The 14,481-nt window shown below is 53.9% G+C and overlaps 1 protein-coding gene across 6 annotated transcripts in view; it reads left to right on the forward strand.

Moving 5' to 3' along the window:
• Positions 1-14,481, forward strand: part of ACOT7 (acyl-CoA thioesterase 7) — a 94,465-nt gene that overhangs the window by 53,157 nt on the left and 26,827 nt on the right. The gene's annotated exons all lie outside the window — the stretch shown is intronic.

Genomic DNA, 14,481 nt, shown 5'->3' on the forward strand with positions numbered 1-14,481 from the left:
GGGTTTCCCAGCCCGAGAGGGGGCGTTGCTGCTCCCGGAGTCGAGGACCGCTGTGGCCAGCCCTTGGGTGAGGGTGGACCCCAGGGAGTCTCCAGTGTGAATTTCTCACTTCTGAACTTTCAGCTGCCTTGGATTTTTCTTTGGCACATTTAAATTTTTTTATTAATTATTTTAAGCCAAAGTATTCTGTGGAAATGGTCCAAAATGGCTTTTGAGAAACCCAGCTACCCCTTGTCCTCCCTCACTCCCCCATCCCCCTCCCAGCAACTCTGGCTGCTGCTTCTGGTGCGTGACTCAGTGTCCTGGATGGATCCGTTCCCCCACGTGCACAGCACTCAGTGCCGGGCTGAGTAGGGCACCACGACTCATCGCTGTGTCACTCGCTGTTGCCCTGTGTTCCACTCCCTTTGAATATTCAGCCAAGTCCCTGCCCCTCTTCAGCAGCTCTAGGAAGTTTTGCCTGGCAGACAGTTGTTGTGGGCCAGTGTTTCCCCGGACACATCCACTCTCCACCCCACCCCTCCGGATTGGAGCGCTTTTCTGCGCCTGATCGCACGTGCTCTCCTGGGACATCCTTTGCTTCTCACCTCAGTTGGTTGTCCTGATCCACGGGCCTTCGACTTTCTTCTTTGCTAATTTTGGTGGAAAGCATCCTACAGTGGCTTCGGCAAGAGGTCATGTGTGAACCAGATGAAGGTTCAGCTGCTGTGATGAAGGCCCCAGACAGTGGCTTCAATAAGAGACTAGTATTGTGTCCCGGGTAATGACGCAGTTGTGGAGATCAGGGCTGATCTGGCTGCTCCGTGGTGCAGGGGACCCAGGCTCCATCTGCCCCGCCATCCCTGCCACTTTGTGTGGCACACATGGCCTCATCACTGCCTCAGTGTCCCAGCCCAGAGGACGGTGGAGGGCACACCCAGGAAACCGCCTCCCCTTGTGCTCTCATCCTGTGGCCAGTCTGCTGGCGGGGCAAGTCCAGCTGGGCAGACGTGTCTGTTACACTAGAGTGACCACAAAAGAAGAGAACTAAGTTTTGGGGGCGCAATGGTCATTTTTCTGAACTTCACACATGAAAACGTTTCCTGTCTGAGAACGGCACTGCTGAGGATCTTCCAGCGTCTGGAAGAAATCAGGGAGTGGAGATTCTCTCCCCCCGCCCTCTGGCCGCGCCTCTGGCTGTGGTCACTACTCATTCGAGCCTCCGGCCCCAGGGGCCGATCGTCCCTGATCTTCCGTTACTGAACATGCTTTTCTGAATAACAGGTTGTTTGGTCTGCAGTTTCTGGGACTTTCTCGCGTGTTCTGTCACCGCCCCCCCTTCCACTGCTTAATGCTCCGGCGAACCAGCTCTCCCTCCAGAGCCTCTGCTCCAGATGGCTGCCCCCCCCCCAGTGCTCTGAGCACGCCAAGTGTCTGGAGGTCTGGGAGGGGCCTGAGAACCTGCATTTCTGCCAGGTGTCTGTGTGGCGCTGACGCTGCTGGTCGGGGGCCACGGTTGGGGAACCGCACTCGAGAACAGAGTGCCTATGTTCACCTCTGATTTCTGCAGCTCCAGGCCCGCTTCTGCCAGGCGGTCCTAGCAGGCGGTCTCACCTCTCACGTCCCCTGCTAGGAAACTAGTCGGCCGCCCACGGCCAGCTTCCGAGACTTCCTCTCTGTTGCAGGGTTCCTTCCTCTGCTGCTGTCTCTCTGTTCCTCCTTTTGTGCTGGCCCTTCATTTGGGCTTTGGCCTCTTCTCATGCACGTTGGGCACCACTGCCCCTGCCGTCCCTGGAGGCCCCCACACTCGCCGAATCCACGGTCCTCTGCACTGTGGCGGCATTCGAGCAGCCTGGCGGAGACACCAGCGCCTGGTGTCGGCGTGTTGACATGCTCCCCACAGGTCCTCCCCACACGAGGGGAGCATGCCTGGGGGGTCTCCTGACTCTCGATGGCTCCTCCCACCAAGCCCCTTCTCCCCCCTCCCCTCCCCCCTCGCTCCATCTCTTCTCCCTGTGACTCCCCCGGCCCCGCGGCCCTTGTGACCTCCACCTCCTGGCAATAGGCTTTTTATACCCCATTCCAGTTCCTCCCCAGTGGCCCGAGGGCATCTTCATTGGGCTGCTAGCCCCGGGACCTGCCTTCTCTTGGTTTCCCCACTTGCCCGTTCTCCTGGCTTCTGAAGCCGTTGTGTGAACGGCGCCCCCGGCACTGTGTACTACAGCCGCCCTCACAGAACCTCCCTGGGCCGAACACCTTCCTCTCCTTTAAGGGGTCCTGGGAGGAGAATTAACTGACATAACACAGGGAGAGCAGCCAGCATGTGGGAAGTACTTAATAAGTTAGCTGTTGTTGTAGTTTCAATTGCATTTAGTTTATTAGTTTTATTTACAGATGCAGAGAGAGAAAATGTTCTGCTCCATGGAGAACACATGCTTTTGTCTCATATCCAGTGGGGACTTTGTGAAATATGATTGTGCATGTGACCACAGAGAGCATTTTAATTGTTAATTCCCCGTCGTGGGACCCATTAATTAACCCAAAGCGTCCATAACGAGAACTTAACCACCTAGAAGTTAGGAACCACTCCTCCAGATAACTTCTGGTCAAAGGAGGAGCGAAGGCTGGTCTTAGAGATTAGCTAGAAAATAATGAAAGGGGAAGTGCTTCTTATCAAAGCCAGGGGTGCGGCTGAAGGCGTTCTCAGAGAAAAAGCAGGGAACTTGGAGCTTGTGACACTTAGGAAAGTTCACAATACCCAAGCGCTGGCACTGGGAGAAGAGTAACAAACTCCCCACAGGAAGGAGGAAGGAGGAAGGAGGACTTGGGCGGCAGCAGGCCTGAGCACCCCTGTCCTCAGGCCCCAGGCCCCTGCTCTACATACTGTCCCCACCCTGGTCCCCCGCTCTGACCACGGAGCCTGTCCACCCACCCCTGCCTTGGTTGCCAAGTCCTGGGGCCCCCACCTCTAGGGTCTCTCCTCCCTGATCCACCCCTCACAGCCGGCTCAGTCTCGGCCAAGCACAGCTCTGCCCACGGCCTCCACGGTTCTCAAACCACGGGCCCCTGCTTCCTCCTCACAGCTCCCTGCACGTTCCCTCAACATGCCTCTTGCTCACCCGCCTTGGACTCTTTCTTCATCCACTTCTTCCCACCTTCGCCCGTTCCTGCCTGCCCACCGCAAATCTCCTCCTGCTGTTTCCTGAGCCCCTACCTCCCAGGAGAAGCCACGACACATGTCTCAACTGCTCCTCTCTCTGCCTCTTGTGCTGGTTGTGGTCTCTGGCGCTGGTTTCCAGGAGACCCCCATCTTTCTTATCCTTCCTCGCCTCTCTCCTACAGTGCTCTGCAGAGCACCTTGTGCCCAGAAGGAACTTGGTGAATGTCCATCAAGTGAACGAAAGAAATCTTTTGGAAAGATGGTCTGAGTTGACACCACCAGGTGGCTGTGTCCTGAGCCCTTGGCAGCTTTTCTCTGTTAGAATCATGGGCACATGGCTCTGATGTTCTCAAATCAAGCTGCCAGGTTAGGCCCAGGTTGGTGGGCAGGGCACTTTTCCACTCTGCCCTGCACCTCACAGGGCCCTGTGGTGGCCACGCTCCTGCAGGGGAACCCACATCCCTCTGCCTGACCTGCCCTGGCACTGACCGGCACTCTCTGCTCGGTGCCTCTGGGAGTGTCTGCGCGCCGTCCATCCCATCCCTCCATCTGGTCCCTCTCGTCGTCCTCTCTGGGGTCTGCTCTAGACACCTGCCTCCAGGCAAGGTCATCTCTGACCCGCCTTTGCCAAAGCCAGTGGGCAGGTCTGGCTTCACAGTTCATCAGCCCCCTCACCCCCACCCCACGCCTCACTCCCTGCTCCCCAAGGCCCATGGCCCCCCCCCAATCCCTGTGCTATCCTGCCTTCCTTCCTTTCCCTCCCTGCACTAGGTGCCTGGGGCCCCGTCCTTGTCCCCAGCACTCCCTCCCCCCGTGACTCATCCGTCTCACGCCAGCCTAGGCTGGTGGCTCGGTGTTTATAGCCCCAGCTGCACCCCTGCCCCGGACTCCAGCTGCTTCTCCAGGACGGGTCCTGGGACGGCTGATGGGGCTCTCTGATTAATGTCAGACACGGAGCTCCCTTGTTCCTCCCAGCCTCCCTGCTCCCCAGCCCCATGGTGGCGGCCAGGCCATCCTTCTGGTTGTCCAGCTGGAATTCCTGTGGTCATCGGTGGCTTGGCCCTCTGTTAAAGGCTCTCCATCTCATCTGTCAGCCAGTCCTTTGGGCTCTTCCTTCAAAACATCAGGATCTGAATTCTCACCGCCTCTGGGTCTATGAGTTACCACGGAAATGGCCTTTTACTTGGTCTCTGAGGTCGCCCAGGGCAGATCAGGCCTGGCCTGCTCAGACCCCACGGTGGCTCCTGTCTGAGCCCAAACAGAGGCCCAGGCTTTTTGTTTGTGCCATTTCTTCCCTTCAAGGCCTCCAGATTCCTAGGACACAGGGTGGGTTGGGATCGGGGGACATGGCAGGGGCCCCACTTCCACCTGCTCTTCCCTCTGCCTGGATTGTGGTCCCCAAACAACAGCGTAGCTGCCCCTCTGTCCTCAGGTCTCTGGAGAAAAGGAAAAGGGCCTTCTCTGACCACTTTTGTAAAATAGCCCCCATCCCGACCTGCTCACTGCCACTCCTGGATGGATGCTTCCGTGTCTCCCAGTGCCCCAGGACAGAGGCTCACAGGCTGGGGCTCTGGTCCGAAGGCTCCCAGCCGCATGCCTGCCCTGAGAGCAGGGCCTCTTACAGAGCAGACCCGCCACATGCTGGGGGAAGGGACTGGAGAGTGAATATGGTCCCTGTGTGGGAAAAGGGCCACAGAGCCGATGGGGGCCACAGTGGGCCAGCCCCACCCAGAAGAGGTGGCTGTGCATGCACCTGGTGTGGGAACCCATGGTGACGGCTCCCTGACTCAGTGAGCACCTGGTGAGCCCCTCCTGTGTGCCGGCCCTTTGTGGGGCCCTGGGACACAGTCACTGCCCCGCCCAAGACGTCCGGAGGTGACCCTTCTCCTACAGCACGTCCTCCACACGGATGTGCAGCAGCTGCCCTGGAATCCCGAGGCCAGGGGACCACACAGGACCTGAAGGAAGAGGCGGGGCAGCAGGGCAGGCCCGGGGGCGGGGCGGACAGGTGACACACGGGCGGGACGAGGTGCAGGGTACGGCCTCCCACCCAGACGCCCTTGTCGGCTTGGTTTACGTGGGGCGGTGGCACCTGTAGGAGGGGTTGATTTCACTGAAACCTGCAGAATAAGGCACAGGTGCTCCTCTCCAGTTTTGAGATCTCATTTACGTGGAGCCCCTGCTGCGTGGTGGGTGGGGTGTCAAGCCCTCGGCCAAGGGGAAGCAGGGAGACAAGGGAGGCGTGTTCCCCCCTTTGGAGGATCTTCGGTCTCGGGGGCAAAGGCGGTTGGGGACCAGTTCATCGTGAGGCTGAGAGGTGCCTGAGGAGATGGCCCCATTCCTTCCAGTTCTCACTTCCTAAGAATCTCTGTTTCTGAAAACATCACTCTGTGCAGCTAAGGCTCCAGAGAGTGGCTTCCTGTCCATCCAGACGACAGGGCAGGAGCTGGGGTCTGGTTACAATCCTGGAACCCCAGGCACCGTGAACTGGCCAGAACCTCAGCCCCTCCCGCCCGCCCTCGGCTGGCTGTGCAGTCCTGCCTCCCTGGTCCAAGGACCCTGCTGACACCTGTCCCAGGACTGGTTTCCTCCTGCCAACATGGTCCTCTCAGCAGCTCCTCCAGCTGGGGGCAGGTGTGGTTCTGGGTCCCTCTTCTTCCTGAAATGCAAAGCATTTTGCTTGAGAAAGCCGGCCAGCCACACAGCAGGAGAGTATCCTTTTCCATCCTTCTCCGTATTGCTGCTTTGCTTTTGGTGCCACATTAATCAGCTGTCGCTTCTTCTTTGGCCGGATCATTAGGGGCACACGTGGCAGATGTCCCTTAGCAGTGTCCTTCCTGTTCAACATCAGAACTTAGAATTCAGAGAGGAGGGTGTAGCTCAGTGGTAGAGTGCGTGCCTAGCAAGTGCAAGGTCCTGGGTTCAATCCCCAGCACCTCCATTAAAAATAAGCAAATAAATAAAAATCCAATTACCTCCCCCAAAATAAAAAAAGGTAATAAATTAAAAAAATTTTTAAAGAACATGGAATTCTTCAATATTAGCCTTCATCCCTGACCACAGCCTGCGGTGTCTATGGTCACTGAGTCTACGGCGAGGTAACTGCGTGGTTCCCAGGGTGGCTCTGGACCTTGCCTTGCGTCAGCTTGTTGAGGCCGCAGCCTCCCGCTAGGAGTGGGCAGTGGGGACGGGGCTTGTGCGTGACCGCTGCCACCCTCTCCCTGCTCTCCGCGGCATTTGGGACAGGAGTCGCCTGTCCTAGTTTCCCTGTTGCCTGTTCAAAAGAAGGGAGGCATTGATTCTCAAACAGCAGGAAGCAAATATAACTGTGACCGTCTCGAGTTCCCTGGTAGAGGCTGTGAGGAATGGAGCAGGGCCTGGCAGCCCCTTCCCTGCTCACCTCAGGTCTGCGATGCTCCCGGGCACGTGGGAGCCATGGTTCGGCCTCTGCCAGGTCCCACTTTGACATTTTATTTTGAAGTTAGAAACCCAGCATCTCTATACGCTGTGCATTAATTGCCAAAAATAATCTTTATTAGCTACCTTAATTAATATCCCTCTGTCCCTGGTCCTGGCCCACAGAGACGCCCGCAGGTGTGTTTGGAACCTGGAGGAAGAAGCCAGGCTGTCTTGGGAGGCTGTCGCTCAACTGGCTCCTAGAATAACTTCCTCTGTGATTTCCAAAGGGTGGGCTAGTTAAAATAAGATGAACTTACTATCATTTTCTTAATATAGGAGGCTGGCACCCACACTCCGTCAGTTGGGATTAAATATAGAAATGGGGGCATCTCAAATCGCCACCCACAGTGCAGTCAGAGGCACCAGGCTCTGAGCCGCTAGCGGCTGCTTTGGCTTTGCAGCAAGTGTGACCCAGTCAGCCAAGCGGGCCTGGGAAATAAAATTGAGCCTCTATTTTTAAGCCAGTCAACATGTTGTCGATACTTAAAAAAAACCAAACAAACCTGTAAGCAGTTAAATGTTAGGTTCAGAAATATCTTTGGTCCCCGATGTTTATGTGTTCGTGGCCAAGCAAGCCTTTTCTTTTTCCTTCCCATAATTCTGGAATGAGTGCAGTATCCAAGGACAGCAGATCCTGCAATTTTGTTGTCATCTTTTAAATGGCGAATCTTGGGTAGAAAGGACAGCTCACGACAGACTGTAATTTGCCAAAGTTATCTGCCCATCGTGGTGGCACCCACTGTATCTAAATGGGGAGAAATTGATGAGGTTTTCCAGTAGAAACCAAGAAAGAGGCATTTTTGAGGAAACTCGGATACTTGATATTTTTAATGGGAGTGTGAAAAAGTAAGGGGGAGCCGTTGACTTCCAGTGTCAGAGCGCTGTGGCAAGACCGAGGGCCCCGCTGGACGAGGCTAGGAGGAGGGCCAGTTACCAACCAGGCCGCTGGGTTTCTGGTTGGTTTTGTGTGTGAACAAAATTTAGTTTTCTCAGGGGACACGCTGATTGTAGTATACTGGTGTCCACAGTCATACATACAAGGGTATATTGTGGTAACTGTCTTTATAAACGTGTGTCATGGGATGAGAGCATGTGGGTTTTTGTTGTCTTGTTTCTGCAAGGGCCATTTTCTCCGAGCAACAGAGCAGGGGACCTCAGATGGGACCCACACGGCCGTGGGGCCAGGGCTGCCCCTCGCCGGGACGAGGAAGGAGAGGGCTCCGTAGTCAGCGCCTCCTTAAACAGGCAGCCCTCCTGCTGAGCCTCACCTCACTGTGCTTTGCAGATACTGCATTTTTTTCCACTAACTGAAGGTTTGTGTTAACCCTGCATCAAGCAGGTCTGTCAGCGCCATTTTCCCAACAGCATTTGCTCCCTTTGTGTCTCTGTGTCACATTTTGGTAATTCTCACAATATTTCAAACTTTTTCGTTATTTCTGTTTCTGTTAGGATGGTGGGCTTTGATGTTACCGTTGCAAAAACATTACGACTCACTGAAGGCTCAGATGATGGTTAGCATATCTTAGCTATAAATTATTTTTAATTAAGGTATTGTCGACAGAAATAATCAAAAAACAATCAATACTAAGAACAGGAAAGAGTTTTATTTGAGACACACTGAGGACTAGCCCGGAAGCCCGCTTCCCAGCTGACTCCGAGGTGCGGCTCTAGAGAAGCATGGCTTCCAGCCCAGTTTTCTGTCTGGTCAGAACAAAGAAACATCAAAGTTTCCCCCGAAAAAGAACAGACCGGCAGGTACACAGCGAGTCAGTGCGGCCTTGGCACTGGGGAGGGAGTCCCGTCACCCAGGGAGGACCAGCATGGGCGTCCCAGGAGGCGGGGGGTTTAATCTTTGTTTTTAACACGGGTGTTCTTTACTCCTGGTCAGTGTGCCCTTTTCGTTAATAATTAAAGCAGGTGTATAACGTATGTTCGATAGGCCACAAACAGGCTACTTTAGTTAACGTAAAATTCACGTTAACTCATGTGTAAGCCAGAATGACTTCTATCTCGATATGGGAAGATTTCTTTTATCAGTGTGTACATTGCTTTTTTAGACATAATGCTATTGCACACTTAATAGTCAACATTGTAGTATAAACATAACTTTAGTATGCACTGGGAAGCCAAAAAATCCATTTGCCCCGCTTCTTTTTTTTTTACCATTTTTTATTGATTTGTAATAATTTTACAATGTTGTGTCAAATTCCAGTGTAGAGCACAATTTTTTAGTTGCACATGAACATACATATATTCATCGTCAACAGTTTTTTCTCTGTGAGCTACCACAAGATCTTGTATGTATTTCCCTGTGCTACACAGTATAATCTTGTTTATCTATTCTACATTTTGAAGTCCCAGTCTGTCCCTTCCCACGTCCCACCCCCTTGGCAACCACAAGTTTGTATTCTGTGTCTGTGAGTCTGTTTCTGTTTTGTATTTATGCTTTGTTTGTTTGTTTGTTTGTCCCACTTCATTTCTGTATTCACTTTATTGCAATGGTTTGGAACTGAACTCACGGTATCTCCAAGGCGCCTGTAATCTCGGTTTTACGAGATCAGTTCCCTTTCCTCTAAGTGGCCGCCAGAGTCCACTTTGCACGCAGGGCCCCAGAGGACCCGGTTATGCTTCACGCTTCTCCACAGCGACACTGGAAGGTGCGTTTGTGAGAACAGGCTGCCGGGAGCTGCAGGCGGGGGTTTCTGCCTCCAGCTCTGACCCCACGGCTTCCCTCGCACCCAGCCCCGAGGGGCCCAGAGCCCTGCCTGTGCAAGGCCAAACCCTTGAATTTCGCACGAGTCTAAGTTCTTTGCCCCAGAACATTTTTCTGTGTAATGAGCCCTCAAATCTTCCTTGCTGTCACTGTCCACTGACCCCACCGTGGCCCCCGCGGGAGGTAGAGATCACAAAAGTGGGCAGAGATGGTCCAGGTGAGAGCCTTCTGGAGCTCAGGCCCCGCCCTTTCCCCCAGATCCTCCCCTGCGAGCAGACCTGTCCCGCCATGCTGGGGTTCCTCTTCATCCTGGTCACCGGCTGCCCGTGTCCCAGCACCTGGGACCAATTTGGGCTATAATCTTTTTTCCCAAGTCTATATAACTTAATTAATGCACTATCACAATAATACACTTTTTCTTTCCTATTATAGAAGATGTTTATCAATTACTTAAGGAAATTATTTGAACACATATTTTTTCCTCTCTCCCTCTCATATTTTTCCTTTTACTCCCCTCTATGCTGTAGATTTGTATGGTCTGAAGTCAGGGAGCGTGGTTCCGCCAGCTCCGTCTTCTTTCTCAGGATCGTCTTGGCTCTTTGGCGTATAAAGTGATAGTAGACTTGCATGGTGGGGTCATGCCTGCCCCACTGACCTGGGCACTAGGAGCTCATGGACTCAGCCCACGAGTTGTCAGTGTAACGCCCTTGTTTCCTATAGGATCTGTGGCTAATCATGGTTCTCCCCCGGGAGGGGACTGTCTCTTCAAGTGTGAGAGAGCAAGATGATCTTGAACATTGACTGTGTTACCAGACAAGTCACCCACAGCACACCTGGCTCTGGGTTCCTGTGGACTCGATAACGTGCTACTCCTGACCCTTCCTGGGACTGCCTGTGATTCTTACCTGAACAGGGGCCCAGGGACTTGCTGTTAGAGCTGCTTCCTTGGGTTGGTTCAGTGTTCCTTTGTTCATTGATTGACTTGGCAATCCTTTCACAGTGCTGTTTGTCAGGTTCAGAATGGTCAGGGCCGCAGGGACAGTAAGGCACTTCCCCACGCTGTGCCAGCTTCCATGGCCCGTGATGTGCTGGTCTGGGGTGCCGCAGCGCAGCTGGCGGGGCAGCTGGCATCAGGAGCTCAGCCAGCTGCTCACGTGTCCCCCATCCCATCTACCCTGGGCTCGGAGCCCATCCCGGCCGGCACACGCTTTGGATCCTGCAGTATTTTTAGTAACAGCAACGTCCCTTGTGGAACCTCTACCAGCATTTTGGATAAATGGGCCAAAACTCCGGTTTGAAGGAGCTGATTGTGACTTCTGTTTATTCTTCCATTCTTAACAGTGTCTGCTTTTCTGGACAAGGGGTTAATTGTAGGTACTTTCTGTATTCTAAGCAGCAATTCCAGTAGAAACTTTCCCTTCCTTTCCAACCTCCAGATCCTCCCCCTCCCCCTCCCCCCGGTGGCCTGGGAGCTCTGGGTCTGTGACCTTCCACCCCTGCACACACTAATTTTACTGCCACCCCCACCTCTCATCGTGATCTCAAGCTCTCTCCCACTATCCGGAGCCTCAGTATCTCGGGATCTGGATCTGGTGCCCTGTGGTTGTGGGCTGGTCCCCACTCTACCCCGAGTGAGTGAGCCTTGGACACGTGCCTGCCTGTGCCTCCACTTCCTGCTTTGTAAAACGGAGAGAATAACGCCCACCCCCAACCCTCGCCCCAGGCTGCTGTCCAGGGAGAGTCAGCACTCGTCTATCCATCCACTCATTCATTCATTTGTTCGTTCTGCACTCAATATTTGCTAAGAGCCCCAGTGCCACAGAGCAGGCCCTGGGGGCCATCGCTGAACAGCAGATGGTGGCCTTCCGGCCCGAGGAGCTCTGAGCCGCATGCTGGCACTGCGCCTGCGCCCAGACCTAGCAGACACTGCTGTGCTCTGCTCCCACCCTCATCGGTGCTCTGTTCCTGTCTCCTGCGCCAGGCTGCATTTTTCTCTGAAAAGGTCCTGTCTATCTGTCTCATTTGTTCTCAGAAGGACCCTGATGTGACTGGGTTTGTGGTGTCTCCACGTGAAACAGGACAGCCTCAGATAACAACATTCTGCCGTAAACTTCTAATATCCTCTGTTAAAATGCCCTCAACCGCCCGCTCCCCCCGCCCCATGATTTCCACTAGAATCCTGTCTGTTCGTCACCCTCGCTTCGACTGTTTCTAAACTCTGGACTGGCCTTTCCTTAATGTGAATGACCATCACTGCAGCAGTGTTTCACGGCAGACGTGCCCGTCTCCACCTGGCATCAGAGACGGAACGGGCTGTGTGGATCACTTACGTGCCGGGACGAAGTCCCTGGGAAATGCCTGCCGGACTCCAAGCACCAGCTCGCGCTGACTCCACTTGCCGAGTGGAGCCCCGCGTCCAGCTGCTCTAACAACTCGATTTTTTCTGAGGCAGATCAACCTAGGAAAACTCGTTCTGTCGGCTCTCTCACTCCCTCTGCGAAACTTAAACACACGCATGTGCGCACACGTACAGCCAGATGCACACACGCACGTGCATACGCATGCACACGCCGGAGCCATGACCTCACTGGCAGGTGGTCTGTGGACCTTGGACTCCACCTTTGTCCCCTGAGGAGGTGTGTGTGGGTCTCTCCGTGTTTCCTGCTGTTCTGAGACATCTCCTGTCTCTTTCTTTTTCTGTGTGTCCTCTAAATGACTGATCTCTACTCAGAGCCCTGAATTAAGTCAGGGTTGGGTTTATCAGACCCGTATGAGACGTCCCTGGTCTCAGAGCTGTAGCTGCCGTCGCTCAGAGGACCCGGGGCTCCTCCTGCTTGTTGCTCACCGTCACCTGTGTGTCGCTGCTGTTGCCCCTCCTACTTTGGAGATGCAGAACCCCGGGCTCAGAGAGATCTGCCCAGTCAGGGTCTCCAGCCAGGCGGGGGTGGGGGCACTCATGCCCAGGCATCCCGCTCCGGAGTCTGAGCTCTGAACCACTGTTGGGGGTTGGCGGTTGGGGTGTGATTAATTCAGAGGCCAGGACATCCCTCCACCTGGATGACCCGGATGCTGCTTTGTGTTCTGACCTCCTTGGAGGGGCCAGGGCGAGGGACTTGGCTGCCAACCTGCACCTGTCCCACCTTCATTGAGGCTCCTCGCTTCGGACAGAAAGGCCAGGAGGGACTTACGCTGGGCTTAGGCAGGGCTGCCCGCGTCCAGCTCCAGTACGACTTAAATGACCCAACAGAGACTCCTTGCAAAGTCAGGTGTGACTCCTTGTCTCAGATCTTGGGCGCCAAGCCACTTGAAGCCGGAGGCTCCCTACCTGGCCAGGCTCCCGGAGCCCCAGCACCCAGGGACATCACCTGGCACCTGTGGTTCTGTTTTCTGCCAAAGAGCTGTTCCCCAGCACCTCATTTGCACTCTCTCTTTGGAACTGGACCTTATGTGACTTTGAGCGTCATTGTTAATTTGAAAAATGGGGATGCTAATACCTTCCTGCGTGGACTGAGCAGAATGATGCAGTGTCTTTCAAGGTGGCAGGTACCAGCTAACTCACACGCCTCTGCCTCCTCGTCACCGGCTTTATTGCCATCATTCAGCAGATTCCTTGGTAAGAAAAGTCATGGTAATAAAAGCATAATTTTAAAATCAAGAACCCCAATTTTAAAAAATCATCCTTTTTATTACGGAAATGCTCAAATATACACAGAAGTAGAGAGAAGAGTGTACCAAACCCCGAGGTGCCCCCATCCAGACAGGGGCCTGCCCGTCTCCCACACTCCTCTTAGTGCCTGAAGGAGTTCTCTGGGCTGGTACAGAAGGGGCTTCTGTTGTGTTTTTAGTTATAGTGTGTTTTGTCTCCCCTACACAGTAAAGAAAGTTTGAATTAATCATCGATGTTTAAAAATTGGCAGATTCCTCATGAACGTGTAGGTTCCAGGCGTCTCTTGAAATGTCGCTGGTCTGGTGGTGCTGGGCCCCAGTTCCTGGGTGGGTGGGCGGGGCAAGTAGGAGGGGCCGAGCAGCCTCCGTCCTGCGGACGGGCCCCCGCCAGCCGTCCTCACTGTCCGACACCACTGCCTGGCCCTGCCGGCTTTTGAGTCTACAAGCCCTAACGTCAGCGTGACTCCCTGGAGCCTGCTTTTATGAGTGGGTGGAGTCGACTTTCTGCCTCTCTCTGGATTTTTAGAAATCGTCTGTGTCCTGGGGTGAACATACATAACTTTCTAAGATTTCTGATGGTAACTAGGTGGGTCAATATCACTATAGGTCCAAAGTGGTTGAATATTGGCAGTTTCATATAGTTGGACCTAATAAAAGATATGGTTTAAGTTTTTAAAAATGAAGTAAGAAGTGTAGTGCCATGTTGTGCTGGCGGGGCAGGAATTGGGGTGGGGGGCGGGGCAGCAGCGGGTGTGCTGTCCTGGTCTCATTGAGTCAGGGAGCTCGAGCCGAAGAAGAGGGCTTCAGCCAGAGGTTCGGACACCCTGGCCCTGCAGTGCCCTTCCAGTGAGGCCACTTTTCTAGTTTTGTTTGTTTCCTTATATAACAGCGTTGTTGAGATGTAACTCACATACCGTACAACTCACCCCTTCCAAGTCAGTGACTTCCAGTGTCTTCACAGAGTTACACAACCATCGCCACAGTCAGAATTCAGAACATTTTCATCACCCCAAAGGGAAACCTCATATCCCCATTAGCAGTCATTCCCCGTTTCTCCCAGATCCCCTACCCCTGGGCAGCCACTCACCTGCTCCCTGTCCCCGTGGGCTTGCCTGTTCTGGATATTTCATGTATCCAGGATCCTGCAGTACGTGGTCCTTTGTGTCTGACTCTCACTCAGCAGTGTCTTCAGGGCTCGTCCATGGTGTAGCTGTGTCAGAACTTCGTTCCTCCGAATAACGTTCCGATGTATTGGTGGATGTACCCCCTTTCCTTTGTCCTTTCGGCAGTGGGTGTGCAGGGTTGTTTCCACTTTGGGGCTATCGTGAGATGTGTGTGCACATTTTTGTGTGAATGTGGGTTTTTCTTTCTCTTGGGTGTACACCTGCGAGTGGAATTGCTGGGTCATGCAGCTACTCTGTTTAGCCTCTTGAGAAACTGCAAACTGTTTCCAAAGCAGCTGCACCATTTCCCTCCCACCAGCTGTGTAGAGGGTTCTGATTTC

The sequence above is a fragment of the Vicugna pacos genome, chromosome 13 (genome assembly GCF_048564905.1).
Source record: "Vicugna pacos chromosome 13, VicPac4, whole genome shotgun sequence".
Classification (NCBI taxonomy): Eukaryota; Metazoa; Chordata; class Mammalia; order Artiodactyla; family Camelidae; genus Vicugna; species Vicugna pacos.